The following is a 20,425-nucleotide window of genomic DNA, read 5'->3' as shown; positions in this document are numbered from 1 at the left end:
TTTTCACGATTATCCGAGGTTCGACGAATGCTGGTTTATGGCATACCGGCAACCCCCAAATGTCTTGCGTTGCTACTCAAATTTTGCGTGGCCGCTTTATCTGACCTGAGGAACGTTCTATGTGATTTCCGGAGATTTTTTTTCCGGGATCCTGGAATCCCGAAAAACTGTGTATTATACACTTCAATTTGAGCCGTTCGGGAGGTCGTACCGGACCCAGTTTGTTTTTATCCCGGTTTTTAAATCACGCGTCCGAGGTTATTTCAGGAGTTAACCTATTTGCTTCAGCCTCAAATAACGAGCATTAAACGAGCATTAATCCATTTTTCACGATTATCCGAGGTTCGACAAATTCTGGTTTAAGGCATACCGGCACCCCCAAATGTCTTCCGTTGCTAGTAAATTTTGTGTTCCCGCTTTATCTGACCCTAAGAACTTTCTATGTGATTTCCGGAGAATTTTGTTCCGGGACCCTGGAATCCCGAAAAACCGTGTATTATACACTTCAATTTGAGCCGTTCGGGAGGTCGTACCGGACCCGATTTTTTTTTCTCCCGGTTTTTCAATCACGCGTCCGAGGTCATTTCAGGAGTTAACCTATTCGATTCAACCCAAATAACGAGCATTAAACAAGTATTAATCCATTTTTCACGATTATCCGAGGTTCGACGAATACCAGCACCCCCAAATGTCTTCCGTTGCTACTCAAATTTTGCGTGGCCGCTTTACATGTCCCGAGGAACTTTCTATGTGATTTTCGGAGAATTTCGTTCCGGGACCCTGGAATCCCGAAAAACCGTGTATTATACACTTCAATTTTAGCGTTCGAGGTCGCACCGAACCCGGTTTCTTTTTCTCTCGGATTTCAATCACGCGTCCGAGGTCATTAAAGGAGTTAATCTATTCGATTCAGCCTCAAATAACGAGCATTAAACGAGCTTTAATCCATTTTTCACGATTATCCGAGGTTCGACGAATGCTGGTTTAAGGCATACCGGCCACCCCAATTGTCTTCCGTTGCTACTCAAATTTTGCGTGGCCGCTTTATCTGACCCGAAGAACTTTCTATGTGATTTCCGGATAATTTTGTTCCGGGACCTCGGAATCACGAAAAACCGTGTATTATAAACTTCAATTTGAGCCGATCGGGAGGTCGTACCGGACCCGATTTCTTTTTCTCCCGGTTTTACAATCACGCGTCCGAGGTCATTTCAGGAGTTAACCTATTCGATTCAGCCTCAAATAACGAGCATTAATCCATTTTTCACGATTATCCGAGGTTCGACGAATGCTGGTTTATGGCATACCGGCACCCCCAAATGTCTTGCGTTGCTACTCAAATTTTGCGTGGCCGCTTTATCTGACCCGAGGAACTTTCTATGTGATTTCCGGTGAATTTTGTTCCGGGACCTTGGAATCCCGAAAAACTGTGTATTATACACTTCAATTTGAGCCGTTCGAGAGGTCGTACCGGAAAAGGTTTCTTTTTCTCCCGATTTTTCAATCACGCGTCCAAGGTCGTTTCACGAGTTAACCTATTCGATTCAGCCTCAAATAACGAGCATTAAACGACCATAAATCCATTTATCACTATTATCCGAGGTTCGACGAATCTTTGGTTTATGGCATACCAACACTTCGAAATTCTTGCGTTGCTACTCAAATTTTGCGTAGCCGCTTTATCTGACCCGAGGAACTTTCTATGTGATTTCCGGAGAATTTTGTTCCGGGACCCTGGAATCCCGAAAAACCGTGTATTATACACTTCAATTTAAGCCGTTCGTGAGGTCGTACCGGACCCAGTTTCTTTTTATCCCGGTTTTTAGATCACGCGTCCGAGGTCATTTCAGGAGTTAACCTATTTGCTTCAGCCTCAAATAACGAGCAGTAAACGAGCATTAATCCATTTTTCACGATTATCCGAGGTTCGACAAATGCTGGTTTATGGCATACCAAGCAACCCCCAAATGTCTTGCGTTGCTAGTAAATTTTGCGTTCCGCTTTATCGACCGAAGAACTTTCTATGTGATTTCCGGTGAATTTTGTTCCGGGACCTTGGAATCCCGAAAAACTGTGTATTATACACTTCAATTTGAGCCGTTCGGGAGGTCGTATCGGACCCGATTTTTTTTTCTCCCGGTTTTTTAATCACGCGTCCGAGGTCATTTCAGGAGTTAACCTATTCGATTTAACCCAAATAACGAGCATTAAACGAGTATTAATCCATTTTTCACGATTATCCGAGGTTCGACGAATACCAGCACCGCCAAATGGCTTCCGTTGCTACTCAAATTTTGCGTGGCCGCTTTATCTGTCCCGAGGAACTTTCTATGTGATTTTCGGAGAATTTCGTTCCGGGACCCTGAAATCCCGAAAAACCGTGTATTATACACTTCAATTTGAGCCGTTCGGGAGGTCGTACCGGACCCAGTTTCTTTTTATCCCGGTTTTTAAATCACGCGTCCGAGGTCATTTCAGGAGTTAACCTATTTGCTTCAGCCTCAAATAACGAGCAGTAAACGAGCATTAATCCATTTTTCACGATTATCCGAGGTTCGACAAATGCTGGTTTATGGCATACCGGCCACCCCAAATGTCTTCCGTTGCTACTCAAATTCTGCGTGGCCGCTTTATCTGACCCGAAGAACTTTCTATGTGATTTCCGGAGAATTTTGTTCCGGGACCTCGAAATCACGAAAAACCGTGTATTATAAACTTCAATTTGAGTCGATCGGGAGGTCGTACCGGACCCGGTTTCTTTTTCTCCCGGTTTTACAATCACGCGTCCGAGGTCATTTCAGGAGTTAACCTATTCGATTCAGCCTCAAATAACGAGCATTAATCCATTTTTCACGATTATCCGAGGTTCGACGAATGCTGGTTTATGGAATATCAGCACCTTCAAATGTCTTGCGTTGCTACTCAAATTTTGCGTGGCCGCTTTATCTGACCCGAGGAACTTTCTATGTGATTTCTGGTGAATTTTGTTCCGGGACCCTGGAATACCGAAAGACTGTGTATATACACTACAAATTGAACCGTTCGGGAGGTCGTACCGGAAAAGGTTTCTTTTTCTCCCGGTTTCTCAATCACGTGTCCAAGGTCATTTTACGAGTTAACCTATTCGATTCAGCCTCAAATAACGAGCATTAAACGACCATAAATCCATTTTTCACGATTATCCGAGGTTCGACGAATGCTGGTTTATGGCATACCGGCAACCCCCTAATGTCTTGCGTTGCTACTCAAATTTTTCGTGGCCGCTTTATCTGACCTGAGGAACTTTCTATGTGATTTCCGGAGATTTTTTTTCCGGGATCCTGGAATCCCGAAAAACTGTGTATTATACACTTCAATTTGAGCCGTTCGGGAGGTCGTACCGGACCCAGTTTGTTTTTATCCTGGTTTTTAAATCACGCGTCCGAGGTTATTTCAGGAGTTAACCTATTTGCTTCAGCCTTAAATAACGAGCATTAAACGAGCATTAATCCATTTTTCACGATTATCCGAGGTTCGACAAATTCTGGTTTAAGGCATACCGGCACCCCCAAATGTCTTCCGTTGCTAGTAAATTTTGCGTTCCCGCTTTATCTGACCCTAAGAACTTTCTATATGATTTCCGGAGAATTTTGTTCCGGGACCCTGGAATCCCGAAAAACCGTGTATTATACACTTCAATCTGAGTCGTTCGGGAGGTCGTACCGGACCCGATTTATTTTTCTCCCGGTTTTTCAATCACGCGTCCGACGTCATTTCAGGAGTTAACCTATTCGATTCAACCCAAATAACGAGCATTAAACAAGTATTAATCCATTTTTCACGATTATCCGAGGTTCGACGAATACCAGCACCCCCAAATGTCTTCCGTTGCTACTCAAATTTTGCGTGGCCGCTTTACATGTCCCGAGGAACTTTCTATGTGATTTTCGGAGAATTTCGTTCCAGGACCCTGGAATCCTGAAAAACCGTGTATTATACACTTCAATTTGAGCCGTTCGGGAGGTCGCACCGAACCCGGTTTCTTTTTCTCTCGGATTTCAATCACGCGTCCGAGGTCATTAAAGGAGTTAATCTATTCGATTCAGCCTCAAATAACGAGCATTAAACGAGCTTTAATCCATTTTTCACGATTATCCGAGGTTCGACGAATGCTGGTTTAAGGCATACCGGCCACCCCAATTGTCTTCCGTTGCTACTCAAATTTTGCGTGGCCGCTTTATCTGACCCGAAGAACTTTCTATGTGATTTCCGGAGAATTTTGTTCTGGGACCCTAGTTTCCCGAAAAACCGCGTATTATACACTTCAATTTGAGCCGATCGGGAGGTAAACGGACCCGGTTTCTTTTTCCCGGTTTTACAATCACGCGTCCGAGGTCATTTCAGAGTTAACCTATTCGATTCACCTCAAATAACGAGCATTAATCCATTTTTCACGATTATCCGAGGTTCGACGAATGCTGGTTTATGGCATACCGGCACCCCCAAATGTCTTGTGTTGCTACTCAAATTTTGCGTCGCCGCTTTATCTGACCCGAGGAACTTTCTATGTGATTTCCGGTGAATTTTGTTAAGGACGGAATCCCGAAAAATCGTGTATTATACACTTCAATTTGAGCCGTTCGAGAGGTCGCACAGGAAAAGGTTTCTTTTTCTCCGATTTTTCAATCACGCGTCCAAGGTCGTTTCACGAGTTAACCTATTCGATTGACCTCAAATAACGAGCATTAAACGACCATAAATCCATTTTTCACGATTATCCGAGGTTCGACGAATCTTGGTTTATGGCATACCGACACCCCCAAATGTCTTGTGTTGCTACTCAAATTTTGCGTCGCCGCTTTATCGACCGAGGAACTTTCTATGTGATTTCGGTGAATTTTGTTAGGGACCCGGAATCCCGAAAACGTGTATTATACACTTCAATTTGAGCCGTTCGGGAGGTCGTACCGGACCCGATTTTTTTTCTCCCGGTTTTTCAATCACGCGTCCGAGGTCATTTCAGGAGTTAACCTATTCGATTCAACCCAAATAACGAGCATTAAACGAGTACTAATCCATTTTTCACGATTATCCGAGGTTCGACGAATACCAAAGACTTATTTGTCTTCCGTTGCTACTCAAATTTTGCGTGGCCGCTTTATCTCGTCCCGAGGAACTTTCTATGTGATTTTCGGAGAATTTCGTTCCGGGACCCTGGAATCCCGAAAACCGTGTATTATGCACTTCAATTTGAGCGTTCGGGGAGGTCGACCAGGACCGGTTTTTTTTCTCGGATTTCAATCACGCGTCCGAGGTCATTAAAGGAGTTAATCTATTCGATTCAGCCTCAAATAACGAGCATTAAACGAGCTGTAATCCATTTTTCACGATTATCCGAGGTTCGACGAATCTTTGGTTTAAGGCATACCGCCACCCCAAATGTCTTCCGTTGCTACTCAAAATTTGCGTGGTCGCTTTATCTGACCCGAAGAATTTTCTATGTGATTTCCGGAGAATTTTGTTCCGGGACCTTAATCAATAAAAACCGTGTATTATAAACTTCAATTTGAGCCGATCGGGAGGTCGATCTAGGACCGGTTTCTTTTTCTCCCGGTTTTACAATCACGCGTCCGAGGTCATTTCAGGAGTTAACCTATTCGATTAAGCCTCAAATAACGAGCATTAATCCATTTTTCACGATTATCCGAGGTTCGACGAATGCTTTGGTTTATGGCATCCAAGCACCTTCAAATGTCTTGCGTTGCTACTCAAATTTTGCGTGGCCGCTTTATCTGACCCGAGGAACTTTCTATGTGATTTCCGGTGAATTTTGTTCCGGACCCGGAATCTTTAAAAACGTGTATATACACTTCAATTTGAACGTTCGGGAGGTCGTGCAGGAAAAGGTTTCTTTTTCTCCGGTTTTTCAATCACGCGTCCAAGGTCATTTTACGAGTTAACCTATTCGATTCAGCCTCAAATAACGAGCATTAAACGACCATAAATCCATTTTTCACGATTATCCGAGGTTCGACGAATCTTTGGTTTTTATGGCATACCAAGCAACCCCAAATGTCTTGCGTTGCTACTCAAATTTTGCGTGGTCGCTTTATCGACCGAGAACTTGCTATGTGATTTCCGGAGATTTTTTTCCAGGATCCGGAATCCCGAAAAATCGTGTATTATACACTTCAATTTGAGCAGTTCGGGAGGTCGTATCGGACCGGTTTGTTTTTATCCCGGTTTTTTAAATCACGCGTCCGAGGTTATTTCAGGAGTTAACCTATTTGCTTGACCTCAAATAACGAGCATTAAACGAGCATTAATCCATTTATCACGATTATCCGAGGTTCGACAAATTCTGGTTTAAGGCATACCGGCACCCCTAAATGTCTTCCGTTGCTAGTAAATTTTGCGTTCCCGCTTTATCTGACCCTAAGAACTTTCTATGTGATTTCCGGAGAATTTTGTTCCGGGACCCTGGAATCCCGAAAAACCGTGTATTATACACTTCAATTTGAGCCGTTCGGGAGGTAAACAGGACCGATTTATTTTTCTCCGGTTTTTTCAATCACGCGTCCGAGGTCATTTCAGGAGTTAACCTATTCGATTCAACCCAAATAACGAGCATTAAACAAGTATTAATCCATTTTTCACGATTATCCGAGGTTCGACGAATACCAAAGACACCCCAAATGTCTTCCGTTGCTACTCAAATTTTGCGTGGCCGCTTTACATGTCCCGAGGAACTTTCTATGTGATTTTCGGAGAATTTCGTTCCGGGACCCTGGAATCCCGAAAAACCGTGTATTATACACTTCAATTTTAGCCGTTCGGGAGGTCGCACCGAACCCGGTTTCTTTTTCTCTCGGATTTCAATCACGCGTCCGAGGTCATTAAAGGAGTTAATCTATTCGATTCAGCCTCAAATAACGAGCATTAAACGAGCTTTAATCCATTTTTCACGATTATCCGAGGTTCGACGAATGCTGGTTTAAGGCATACCGGCCACCCCAATTGTCTTCCGTTGCTACTCAAATTTTGCGTGGCCGCTTTATCTGACCCGAAGAACTTTCTATGTGATTTCCGGAGAATTTTGTTCCGGGACCTCGGAATCACGAAAAACCGTGTATTATAAACTTCAATTTGAGCCGATCGGGAGGTCGTACGGACCGGTTTCTTTTTCTCCGGTTTTACAATCACGCGTCCGAGGTCATTTCAGAGTTAACCTATTCGATTCACCTCAAATAACGAGCATTAATCCATTTTTCACGATTATCCGAGGTTCGACGAATGTCGGTTTATGGCATACCGGCACCCCCAAATGTCTTCCGTTGCTACTCAAATTTTGCGTGGCCGCTTTATCTCACCCGAGGAACTTTCTATGTGATTTCGGTGAATTTTGTTCCGGACCCTCGAATCCAAAAAAAGCGTGTGTATTATACACTTCAATTTGAGCCGTTCGAGAGGTCGTACCGGAAAAGGTTTCTTTTTCTCCCGATTTTTCAATCACGCGTCCAAGGTCGTTTCACGAGTTAACCTATTCGATTCAGCCTCAAATAACGAGCATTAAACGACCATAAATCCATTTATCACTATTATCCGAGGTTCGACGAATGCTGGTTTATGGCATACCGGCACCCCCGAAATTCTTGCGTTGCTACTCAAATTTTGCGTAGCCGCTTTATCTGACCCGAGGAACTTTCTATGTGATTTCCGGAGAATTTTGTTCCGGGACCCTGGAATCCCGAAAAACCGTGTATTATACACTTCAATTTGAGCCGTTCGGGAGGTCGAGGACCCAGTTTCTTTTATCCGGTTTTTAGATCACGCGTCCGAGGTCATTTCAGAGTTAACCTATTTGCTTGACCTCAAATAACGAGCAAGAACGAGCATTAATCCATTTTTCACGATTATCCGAGGTTCGACAAATGCTGGTTTATGGCATACCGGCAACCCCCAAATGTCTTGCGTTGCTAGTAAATTTTGCGTTCCCGCATTATCTGACCCGAAGAACTTTCTATGTGATTTCCGGTGAATTTTGTTCCGGGACCTTGGAATCCCGAAAAACTGTGTATTATACACTTCAATTTGAGCCGTTCGGGAGGTCGTATCGGACCCGATTTTTTTTTCTCCCGGTTTTTTAATCACGCGTCCGAGGTCATTTCAGGAGTTAACCTATTCGATTTAACCCAAATAACGAGCATTAAACGAGTATTAATCCATTTTTCACGATTATCCGAGGTTCGACGAATACCAGCACCGCCAAATGGCTTCCGTTGCTACTCAAATTTTGCGTGGCCGCTTTATCTGTCCCGAGGAACTTTCTATGTGATTTTCGGAGAATTTCGTTCCGGGACCCTGGAATCCCGAAAAACCGTGTATTATACACTTCAATTTGAGCCGTTCGGGAGGTCGATGCGGACCCGATTTCTTTTATCCCGGTTTTTAAATCACGCGTCCGAGGTCATTTCAGGAGTTAACCTATTTGCTTGACCTCAAATAACGAGCGAGAACGAGCATTAATCCATTTTTCACGATTATCCGAGGTTCGACAAATGCTGGTTTATGGCATACCGGCCACCCCAAATGTCTTCCGTTGCTACTCAAATTTTGCGTGGCCGCTTTATCTGACCCGAAGAACTTTCTATGTGATTTCCGGAGAATTTTGTTCCGGGACCTCGAAATCACGAAAAACCGTGTATTATAAACTTCAATTTGAGTCGATCGGGAGGTCGTACCGGACCCGGTTTCTTTTTCTCCCGGTTTTACAATCACGCGTCCGAGGTCATTTCAGGAGTTAACCTATTCGATTCAGCCTCAAATAACGAGCATTAATCCATTTTTCACGATTATCCGAGGTTCGACGAATGCTGGTTTATGGAATACCGACACCTTCAAATGTCTTACGTTGCTACTCAAATTTTGCGTGGCCGCTTTATCTGACCCGAGGAACTTTCTATGTGATTTCTGGTGAATTTTGTTCCGGGACCCTGGAATACCGAAAGACTGTGTATATACACTTCAAATTGAACCGTTCGGGAGGTAAACGAGGAAAAGGTTTCTTTTTCTCCGGTTTTTCAATCACGTGTCCAAGGTCATTTTACGAGTTAACCTATTCGATTCAGCCTCAAATAACGAGCATTAAACGACCATAAATCCATTTTTCACGATTATCCGAGGTTCGACGAATGCTGGTTTATGGCATACCGGCAACCCCCTAATGTCTTGCGTTGCTACTCAAATTTTGCGTGGCCGCTTTATCTGACCTGAGGAACTTTCTATGTGATTTCCGGAGATTTTTTTTCCGGGATCCTGGAATCCCGAAAAACTGTGTATTATACACTTCAATTTGAGCCGTTCGGGAGGTCGTACCGGACCCAGTTTGTTTTTATCCCGGTTTTTAAATCACGCGTCCGAGGTTATTTCAGGAGTTAACCTATTTGCTTCAGCCTCAAATAACGAGCATTAAACGAGCATTAATCCATTTTTCACGATTATCCGAGGTTCGACAAATTCTGGTTTAAGGCATACCGGCACCCCCAAATGTCTTCCTTTGCTAGTAAATTTTGCGTTCCGCTTTATCTCGACCCTAAGAACTTTCTATATGATTTCCGGAGAATTTTGTTCCGGGACCCTGGAATCCCGAAAAACCGTGTATTATACACTTCAATCTGAGTCGTTCGGGAGGTCGTACCGGACCCGATTTATTTTTCTCCCGGTTTTTCAATCACGCGTCCGACGTCATTTCAGGAGTTAACCTATTCGATTCAACCCAAATAACGAGCATTAAACAAGTATTAATCCATTTTTCACGATTATCCGAGGTTCGACGAATACCAGCACCCCCAAATGTCTTCCGTTGCTACTCAAATTTTGCGTGGCCGCTTTACATGTCCCGAGGAACTTTCTATGTGATTTTCGGAGAATTTCGTTCCGGGACCCTGGAATCCCGAAAAACCGTGTATTATACACTTCAATTTGAGCCGTTCGGGAGGTCGCACCGAACCCGGTTTCTTTTTCTCTCGGATTTCAATCACGCGTCCGAGGTCATTAAAGGAGTTAATCTATTCGATTCAGCCTCAAATAACGAGCATTAAACGAGCTTTAATCCATTTTTCACGATTATCCGAGGTTCGACGAATGCTGGTTTAAGGCATACCGGCCACCCCAATTGTCTTCCGTTGCTACTCAAATTTTGCGTGGCCGCTTTATCTGACCCGAAAAACTTTCTATGTGATTTCCGGAGAATTTTGTTCTGGGACCCTAGTTTCCCGAAAAACCGCGTATTATACACTTCAATTTGAGCCGATCGGGAGGTCGTACCGGACCCGGTTTCTTTTTCTCCCGGTTTTACAATCACGCGTCCGAGGTAATTTCAGGAGTTAACCTATTCGATTCAGCCTCAAATAACGAGCATTAATCCATTTTTCACGATTATCCGAGGTTCGACGAATGCTGGTTTATGGCATACCGGCACCCCCAAATGTCTTGTGTTGCTACTCAAATTTTGCGTCGCCGCTTTATCTGACCCGAGGAACTTTCTATGTGATTTCCGGTGAATTTTGTTCCGGGACCCTGGAATCCCGAAAAACTGTGTATTATACACTTCAATTTGAGCCGTTCGAGAGGTCGTACCGGAAAAGGTTTCTTTTTCTCCCGATTTTTCAATCACGCGTCCAAGGTCGTTTCACGAGTTAACCTATTCGATTCAGCCTCAAATAACGAGCATTAAACGACCATAAATCCATTTTTCACGATTATCCGAGGTTCGACGAATGCTGGTTTATGGCATACCGGCACCCCCAAATGTCTTGTGTTGCTACTCAAATTTTGCGTCGCCGCTTTATCTGACCCGAGGAACTTTCTATGTGATTTCCGGTGAATTTTGTTCCGGGACCCTGGAATCCCGAAAAACTGTGTATTATACACTTCAATTTGAGCCGTTCGGGAGGTCGGAAAAGGTTTCTTTTTCTCCGGTTTTTCAATCACGCGTCCAAGGTCGTTTTCACGAGTTAACCTATTCGATTGACCTCAAATAACGAGCATTAAACGACCATAAATCCATTTATCACGATTATCCGAGGTTCGACGAATGCTGGTTTATGGCATACCGGCACCCCCAAATGTCTTGCGTTGCTACTCAAATTTTGCGTGGCCGCTTTATCTGACCCGAGGAACTTTCTATGTGATTTCCGGTGAATTTTGTTCCGGGACCCTGGAATCCCGAAAAACTGTGTATTATACACTTCAATTTGAACCGTTCGGGAGGTTGTACCGGAAAAGGTTTCTTTTTCTCTCGGTTTTTCAATCACGCGTCCAAGGTCATTTTACGAGTTAACCTATTCGATTCAGCCTCAAATAACGAGCATTAAACTACCATAAATCCATTTTTCACGATTATCCGAGGTTCGACGAATCTTGGTTTATGGCATACCAAGCAACCCCAAATGTCTTGCGTTGCTACTCAAATTTTGCGTGGCCGCTTTATCTGACCCGAGGAACTTTCTATGTGATTTCCGGAGATTTTTTAGGGATCCGGAATCAAAAACCGTGTATTATACACTTCAATTTGAGCCGTTCGGGAGGTCAGGACCCGGTTTGTTTTTATCCCGGTTTTTAAATCACGCGTCCGAGGTTATTTCAGGAGTTAACCTATTTGCTTGACCTCAAATAACGAGCATTAAACGAGCATTAATCCATTTTTCACGATTATCCGAGGTTCGACAAATTTCGGTTTAAGGCATACCGGCACCCCAAATGTCTTCCGTTGCTAGTAAATTTTGCGTTCCCGCTTTATCTGACCCTAAGAACTTTCTATGTGATTTCCGGAGAATTTTGTTCCGGACCCGGAATCCCGAAAAACCGTGTATTATACACTTCAATTTGAGCCGTTCGGGAGGTCGCACGGACCCGATTTATTTTTCTCCGGTTTTTCAATCACGCGTCCGAGGTCATTTCAGGAGTTAACCTATTCGATTCAACCCAAATAACGAGCATTAAACAAGTATTAATCCATTTTTCACGATTATCCGAGGTTCGACGAATACCAAAGACCCCCAAATGTCTTGCGTTGCTACTCAAATTTTGCGTGGCCGCTTTATCTGACCGAGGAACTTTCTATGTGATTTCCGGAGAATTTTGTTCGGGACCTTGGAATCCCAAAAAGCGTGTATTATACACTTCAATTTGAGCCGTTCGAGAGGTAAATCAGGAAAAGGTTTCTTTTTCTCCCGATTTTTCAATCACGCGTCCAAGGTCATTTCACGAGTTAACCTATTCGATTGACCTCAAATAACGAGCATTAAACGACCATAAATCCATTTATCACGATTATCCGAGGTTCGACGAATCTTTGGTTTATGGCATACCAAGCACCCCCAAATGTCTTGCGTTGTTACTCAAATTTTGCGTGGCCGCTTTATCCGACCCGAGGAACTTTCTATGTGATTTATGGAGAATTTTGTTAAAGGGACCACGGAATCCCGAAAAACCGTGTATTATACACTTCAATTTGAGCCGTTCGGGAGGTCGTACCGGACCCAGTTTCTTTTTATCCCGGTTTTTAAATCACGCGTCCGAGTTCATTTCAGGAGTTAACCTATTTGCTTCAGCCTCAAATAACAAGCAGTAAACGAGCATTAATCCATTTTTCACGATTATCCGAGGTTCGACAAATGCTGGTTTATGGCATACCGGCAACCCCCAAATGTCTTGCGTTGCTAGTAAATTTTGCGTTCCGAACTTCCCATACTTTTTTTCAAGTTTGGCTCTTGCCAACCTTTGTGGAAAAGGAATTGGTGGCACATAAGTTCTTACAACTTGTTGTTGAGGCTCTTCAACCACCTTTGTTGGTTCATCAATCACTCTTGGAGTTTCCACAACAATTTCCACGAGTTCATCTTCTCCCTCCTTTTCTTCAATTACCCTAGGAGGTTCAACCACAACTTGAGGTTCAATGACATTGGCCGGTCTACTAATCTTCCTCTTCTTGACAAATTCCCGGTCTTCCAAATCCCTTCCACTCCTCAAGTGGATAGCATTCATGGTTTTCGGGTTTTCCTCGGTTTTACCAGGGAATTTCCCTTGGGAGGCTTGTAGTTGGCTCATTTGGGTAGCCAATTGGGAGATTTGGTTGTCCGTCATTCGTTGAGAAGCTTGCATTTGGGTCCTAAGTTGGTTGATGGATGAGGTTGTCTCGTCATGTTTTTGAGTGGAATGGTTGATGAATTGTGTTTGAGTATTGACAAGTTGGTTTTGGGAAGTCATCAATTGTTCCATCATGAGTTCCAAGCTTGACTTTGGTTGGGTATTTTGTTGGAAAGGTTGGGTGGTTTGTTGGAAAGGTTGGGTGGTTGGTGGGTTGAGTGATTGAAATTGTTGTCTAGGTTGGAAGGTTCTTCCTTGGAAACCCGGTGGACCTTGATTGAATGTTGTGTTTTGTTTTTGAGTTTGGAAGTTTGGTTGTTGTGATTTTTGTTGGAAGGTTGGGTTTTGGACATTTTGAGAGCCATAGGAGAAGTTTGGGTGGGCTCTCAACCCGGGGTGATATTGGTTGTTGTTAAATGCTTGCTTGGCCGGACTAGACTCCCATATCCCGTTCACTTGCTCCATACAACTTCCATCTCCAACCACCAAAGGACACTCATTGGGTGGGTGTCCTTGGTCTCCACAAAGCTCACAACTATAGACTTGGTTCCTCATAGAAGAATTGCTAGATGTTTTGCTTGAGCTCATCAAAGCAACTTGTTGCTTAAGCTCTTCTATCATCTCTTTCACTTCCACATTGTTTGCCGATTCGACCGTTGACTTCCCTTTCCTCTTGTGCCTATCATTGTTCCAATGAAAGGTACGAGAAGCCATTTCTTCAATAAGCTCTTTCGCCGTCTTGTGGTCTATCTTATCCAAAGCTCCCTTCCCCGAGCCGGAATCAAGGTTCATCTTCATCTCATTGTTTAACCCTTCATAGAAATTGTTGATGAGCTCATCATCCCCAATACCGTGGTGAGGACATAGCCTTTGGAGGCCCTTGTACCTCTCCCATGCTTCATAAAGGGTCTCATCTTCTTTTTGGGTGAACCCTTGGAGCTCACTCTTGATTCTTGCGGTTCGTTGGGGTGGGAAATACTTGTTGAGAAAAGCCTTAGAGACATCGTCCCAAGTCCGAAGAGAGTCGGGTTCACAACTTTTAAGCCACTCCTTGGCACTTCCCCTCAAAGAGTAAGGGAAAAGCCTAAGGCGTACGGCATCTTCCGTGACTCCATTGGCCTTGAACATGTCACAACTATCCAAGAACTCGTTGAGATGCTCGTTGGGGTTTTCGGTGGCTCCCCCTCCGAATTGGTTCCCTTGGACAAGTTGTAGCAAGGTGGCTTTCACATCAAAATTGTTGGCTTGAATAGGTGGCTTCACAATACTCGGATTCACCACCTTTTTCGGAGCCAAGTTATCTCTCATAGGAACCGCGGCCATTGTTACTTCCGTTTCCGGTGTTGCAAAAGGATTTTCGAAAGTTTCAAAGACCCGTGGTTCTTCTTGAAGGTTCTCAATTACTGGATTTTCTTGAGGAATCGGTGTTTCTATAAGCCCTCTTCTACGGAGTGAATTTAGTCTTCTCGAGGTTGCTTCGATCTCGTGGTCAATCGGGCGTATTGGTTGTCCTCTTCGAGCTCTCCTAACCATGCAAAAAGTCCTACACACACAAGAGAGGGGTTAGTAACAAAAGACTTAGTCTAAACAAGAACGAAAACAATTAATATCTAGCCGAACTCCCCGGCAACGGCGCCAAAAACTTGATGGTATCAAGCTATACCTCGCAAGTGCACGATTTTATCGTTGTACACTATTAAGGGTCGATCCCACAAGGAGCTAGGAAGACTACTAATCGTTTTAACTCTATGGTTTAGCTAAGTCGACAATAAAGGGAGAAGGTTATGCTAGACTACTAACAACAAGGTAAAGCAAACTAAATAAGAAATAGGAGAAAAAGCAAGGTAGAATAAAAGGTTGTAAATCAAATATATTAAAAACCTAAGACTCGGTTCTTCCCAAACAATTCGTAATTCCACGCAATCAAATCTCTAGGCTAATCACAAGGGTAGCATGGTGAGGAGGTGACGACTCTAATTCGCCTAAGACCCCCCTCTCGGGTTCGAAATAGGACACTAGTACTACCCACCAACCCCCCTCTCGGGTTCGAAGGTCGGAATCCCTAACTCAATACCCGACTACCCCAAAAACATGCATTTTCCCAAGGTAGTCCAATATTTGCTAAGGTCATTAAGCCCCATCAATTCCCGGGTCATCCCACTCCCTCTCTCGAGGGTCGATTTCAAACGCTAGATTAGAGGTGTCCTACCCCGGTTCTCCCTTTCGGTCTCAACCAAGGTCAACAATAGGGTCGAATCTCGGGTATCCAAATCACAACCTAACCAACTCTCGTTGGTGGTCAAGGGTCGTAAGTCAACACTACCCAAAAGTCAACCCATAAACCATGTCATTCCTCTAAACTACCCTCACCAATTTCCCCAAATAATTAGCCTTTATGAAATTCAATTAGTGAAATTACTCATGTTGGGTCAAACCGAGCCCTAGTGGAAGACTACTCACTAATCATGGTCCTAATTGCAAAATAAACAATAAAGATGGAAACTTTGGTCACAAACATGGTGGGAAGATGAATCTTACTACTAAACATGCAACAAATCAACAATAATCAAGAGAAAAAGAGATTTTATCTAATAACAAGGTTAACTAATCTAAAAGGCACAATCTTTAACCAAATCAACTCAAAGATTAAGTCTTTGAGGACAACTATCCAAGGATGAACAAGTGAAAGAGAAACAAAGGAAGGATGAACAATGAAAGGATGAACAATGATGAAAATAACAACAACAAACAAACAACACCAACAATTTTAACATAAACAATCAAACAAACATAAAAGAAGAACAAAATGTAAACAATTGAAAATAGGGAGAGAATTAATACCAACAAAATAGCAAAGAGGAATTTGGATAGAAATAATAAAGAAGGAAATCCTTCAATCTTCTTACAAACCCAAATTCAATCACTAATTGATTGAAGAACTTCTCTAATTAAGGAAAGATTAACAAAGAGATTAACAAAGTTTTAAGCTTGAAAGGGTAAATATTCTGGATCTAGGGTTGTGTGTACAAAAGGGTTTAAGAGGGGGTATTTATAGGCTTGTACAAGATTAGGAAGAAAAGAGGAAGAAAAGAAAGAAAAGCCCAAATTCTCGTCTTTCTTTGTTTTTTTTGCGGTGCACCGGCTCTTGGGGTGCTCCTACCGGCAAAACCGTGCAAGGATTTAAAATGTCTGGCATCCGTGTTTTGCGGTGGGCGGTTCTTGTCGGCCTGCCGGCAAAACGCCTTCTTCAGGACTTCTTCTTCTTTGTTGATGTGTGAAATGCCGGTAGACCGGCTGCCGGTGCTCCTACCGGCAGCGAGGTCAAGCTTGTTTTTCACCAAATTCTTCAATTAATTCCACTTGCTTTGTGCTTTTACCGGTGGGGGTTCGGTTGCACTGTCGGCAAAACACGTCTTCAACTTTTCTTCAAAAACTTGAGTGATTCTACGGGGTGTGTTTTGCCGGTGGCTAGACCGCTGCGTCACGGCCTCGCCAAGCAAAACACACTCTTCACCATTTCTTCACCTCTTCTTCATGTAAGGGCAATGGGGTGCCTTTCTTGCCCCAATTTCTCTATACTTGGGTCGTTTCCTACAAAAGGATACACAAGGTAACAAGTATGGGCATTGGGCACAAAATGCAAGGAAAAACACCCGAAACCGACTCGATACGAGTCGGTATGCATAAAAGAAAGAGGGAATTAAGAGTAAGTTAATCGTATATCAAACCTCCCCACACTTAAACCTTACTCGTCCCCGAGTAAGTCACAAAACCAAATGTACAAAGCATTATTATGATAGATATGGAGAGTGGATGCACAATATAAGCATCACTCAACTAAACTACTACTTAAGCCGATCGAGTATTAGCGCACTCAACGCCCCTTCAACTCGCAATTTGACACCCATGAGGGGAGAGTGCCCTATTGCAAGGCAAGTTGGGTCTTGCTACAAAACTTTCGACACATTCATCATGAAAGCACGTAATCAACAAATAGAATGCATCTAACAAAATGATCCACTTTCCTCATCTAAGTGGTCGGATTCTTCAAACAACAAAACATGGTCTCGGTCGGAGCCGTCTCGAAGTGCCAATTGAGGTGCCAACCCCTAAATGTGACAAAAGCAACCCTTGTGTGACCAATGCTCAAGAAACAAATTCAAGAGCGGGGAAAGGGAAGAAAGGGCAAGTCCGCCGAGAATTACAAAACCGACACAAGATTCAACCAAAAGACCCATGACTAAGGGGACCAAGGCAACGACATCCTCACGGTTTTCACTCGTCACTCAATGAAAGAACAAGGTGATTTTTGTGACAAAAAGTAACCAAAATCACTCAATTAACTCGACTAGCGAAAACGTGCCCGCAATCTAATGTGTAAAATCGTCCTATGTCCAATGAAATGCAAACAATGGGAAAATGCACAAAACATGAAGCAAGGGTTACAACGGGGCTAAGGAGAAGGTCGAAATGGGATTGGTGCAAGCACCGTTTGGACATGTGGGGCTCAAATCAAGAATCGTCGACACATCACATCCCATCTCTTATTACAACACATGAGACACGTCTATGCCCTAACATAGCAATGATGACCAAAACTATGCAAAAATTGCATAAACCCAACTCAAGTAGGAAAAATTTGATAAAACTCCTTTTATTTCAACAAATGGTGACGTCTACACCGTAACAACGACTCGGTTTCCCAAGCCATGCAAAAAATGTGCAAACCCGACTCATCTTTGGAAAAACATCAATTTGCCCCTTTTTATTTAGCAACGGCTTTTTCTACCCCTTTAAATGATGAGTAGGGGTGTTGCTTGCCTCTTTCTTTTTCTTGACAACAAACAAATATATACAACACAACTCGTTTTTTTTTTTTTTGATTTTTCATGACTTTTTCACTTTTCTATTTTGTTTTTCGTCTCTTTTTTTTTTTTTTCAAAACCTCTTATTTATATATATAATGCCAAATGATACCAAGTTCCGACCCAAATGGATATGTGTACTATCCATCACTATGCCCCAGATCACCTCCTACAACACAACTACAAAACCGACCAATTCTTGATTAAGGAAGGGTGGTTATGGGAATGTAGCTATTTAGGTGGGTTTGCCAAATGAAAAGGGCTAAGCTCAAGGGGGTGAATCAAAAAGGGAAACAATGTAGGGAATAAAACAAGGCTATTTGGCTATGTGAGGTTCATATAAACTGATTTTTTGCTTCATATCATATGCACAAAAATGTAATGCAATTTCATGATCTAAGGACGATGCGACACACTTATGCGTAATGATGTGACACGCCTCGCGAGGAGACCTACTCTCGAACCTAGATGAGGGCGGGGTATGAATGTACCCGCCCTAGGAGGCTCTACCCTTACCTTTGAGTAGCTAAGTCGAGCCAAAGGTCTAGTCTACGGCCCTAGGTCTCACAAGATCGGTCTAAACTCATTGGTCAAGCCCTCCTTCCTCGGCTAACTAAGAGGCCACGGGCGCGAGTCACGAGGAGGGGAAAGGCACAATTGGGCACATTAGTTCATCATGGGGGTACTTGGTTCCCTTCCTTTGACCATGCTCTTCCTTAAAAACTTATTTACAAACTCAATGCAAAAAGAAAGAAATGCAACAAGTATTTACATGTGAACAAATGCATGCGGAAATTTAAACAAACATGAAATGAAACGTGCAACAAATTGGCTAAACCTAGCAGCACATCAACACCAAAAATCCAAACGGTCTCCCAAGGAGACACCCAAAGCAACAAAATTCCCATTCTCCTTCAAAATATGCAAGATACCAAAAAGAAAGAATAGTAAAAGGAGCAAGAGATAAGAAGGATTATACCAAGCGGTCTTCTAGCTCCCTTTAGCCTCAAGTGGTCAATGCGCCAAGCCAAAAGGTTAGACAAAACATATATATACAATGCATTTTTTTTTTTGAATTTTCAGAATTTTTTTTTAGGCATTTTATCTAATTTATAAACATTTACAATTATAAACAAATATTCACAAGAGTGATATTTCCCTCCCCACACTTGAGATGTACATTGTCCTCAATGGACAAAAGCATAGGGAGTGAATAAGAAAAAGAAAGGAACATATTTTTTTGATTTTTTTGATTTTTCAAAGGGAAAATAACATATTTTTGTGATTTTTGGTTTTGAAGAATTAAAAAGACATATTTTTGGGTTTTTGATATGAGAACTCCCTCCCCACACTTATTTATTTACATTACTTCCAAATGGAAATAAATGTGTGGAGGGAGTACAAATTAAAAGACATGTTTTTTTGTTTTTTTTTTTAGGCCCTCCCCACACTTATTTATAGACATGGGAGGGCATATTAGTGAAATAAAGTAACATGTTTTTGGTGGTTTTTTGTCATTTTTCAATTTTTAGTTGGTTCTTATTTTGAAAATGCAATGCATGCTCTATTCTATATGCAAATTTGAAATGACAATGCAAGTTATGCTAAGTGAATGCAATTACTAAATGTGACAATATATTACAAAATTGAAATCTAATGCAATCCTATATGATGCAACTAAATGAATTATCAACTAAATGCATGCGAAAAATTAAACGTGAAGGAGAGAATTTGGATAAAAGGGAGAGATCGTACTTGTCATTTGGATTGAATATAAGGAGCATACCAAAGGCTTTGGATTGAAAAGGGAGGATAAAAAACCATCAACTCGGGGACTAAGACCCCATCTCATCATCATCATCTTCATCATTGTTATCTCCGGTAGTAAAGTCGGAGCCTTGAATCAAATCATCGGGGTTGAAGGTGAAATTACCTCCACTACCGCCGACACCCGGGAAACCACCCGTGAAATCGCCACTCATATTCATCACGCCGCTATCTCCTCCCGTGAAACCACCACCGGATCCCGACGCACCCGCATCACTAGCAAAATAGGGCCGAACTCCCCCTAACCATTGGGCATCATGCCCCTCCGGTCTAGACTCGGGCATAGGCGGGAAAATGGGGCGCGCAAAGTAGTCTGGTTGGAGGTTAAAACCTCCGTGGACCATACTCCCATCCTCTCTCGGGTAGTTCCCATCGGGCCAAGTGAAATAAGAGGGGTGAGGATCCTCATAGCCCACGTAACTCCGCCGACAAAAATCATCGTAGATGGGATAAGTACCGGTAGCTTGATCATAGTATATCCGGTCCAACTTTCTCCCCAAAATGTCCCTCTCACTAGCGGCTTTCGCCGTGGCAATGTCCATCCTCTCCATCCACTCGGTGAGCGATGGTGGTAAGGGAGGGTAGGAAGGAGGGTTCGAGGAGGA

General features: G+C 43.0%; 1 non-coding gene across 1 annotated transcript; it reads left to right on the top strand.

Annotated features, from left to right (window-relative positions):
- The first annotated feature begins 13,975 nt into the window (after positions 1–13,975).
- Positions 13,976–14,082, top strand: LOC141625922 (small nucleolar RNA R71). The gene has a single exon (XR_012535664.1). It is a non-coding gene; the product is annotated as a small nucleolar RNA R71 (small nucleolar RNA).
- Positions 14,083–20,425: the final 6,343 nt, after the last annotated feature.

The sequence above is a fragment of the Silene latifolia genome, chromosome X (genome assembly GCF_048544455.1).
Source record: "Silene latifolia isolate original U9 population chromosome X, ASM4854445v1, whole genome shotgun sequence".
NCBI lineage: Eukaryota > Viridiplantae > Streptophyta > Magnoliopsida > Caryophyllales > Caryophyllaceae > Silene > Silene latifolia.
This window is presented reverse-complemented; position numbering and strand designations above follow the sequence as displayed.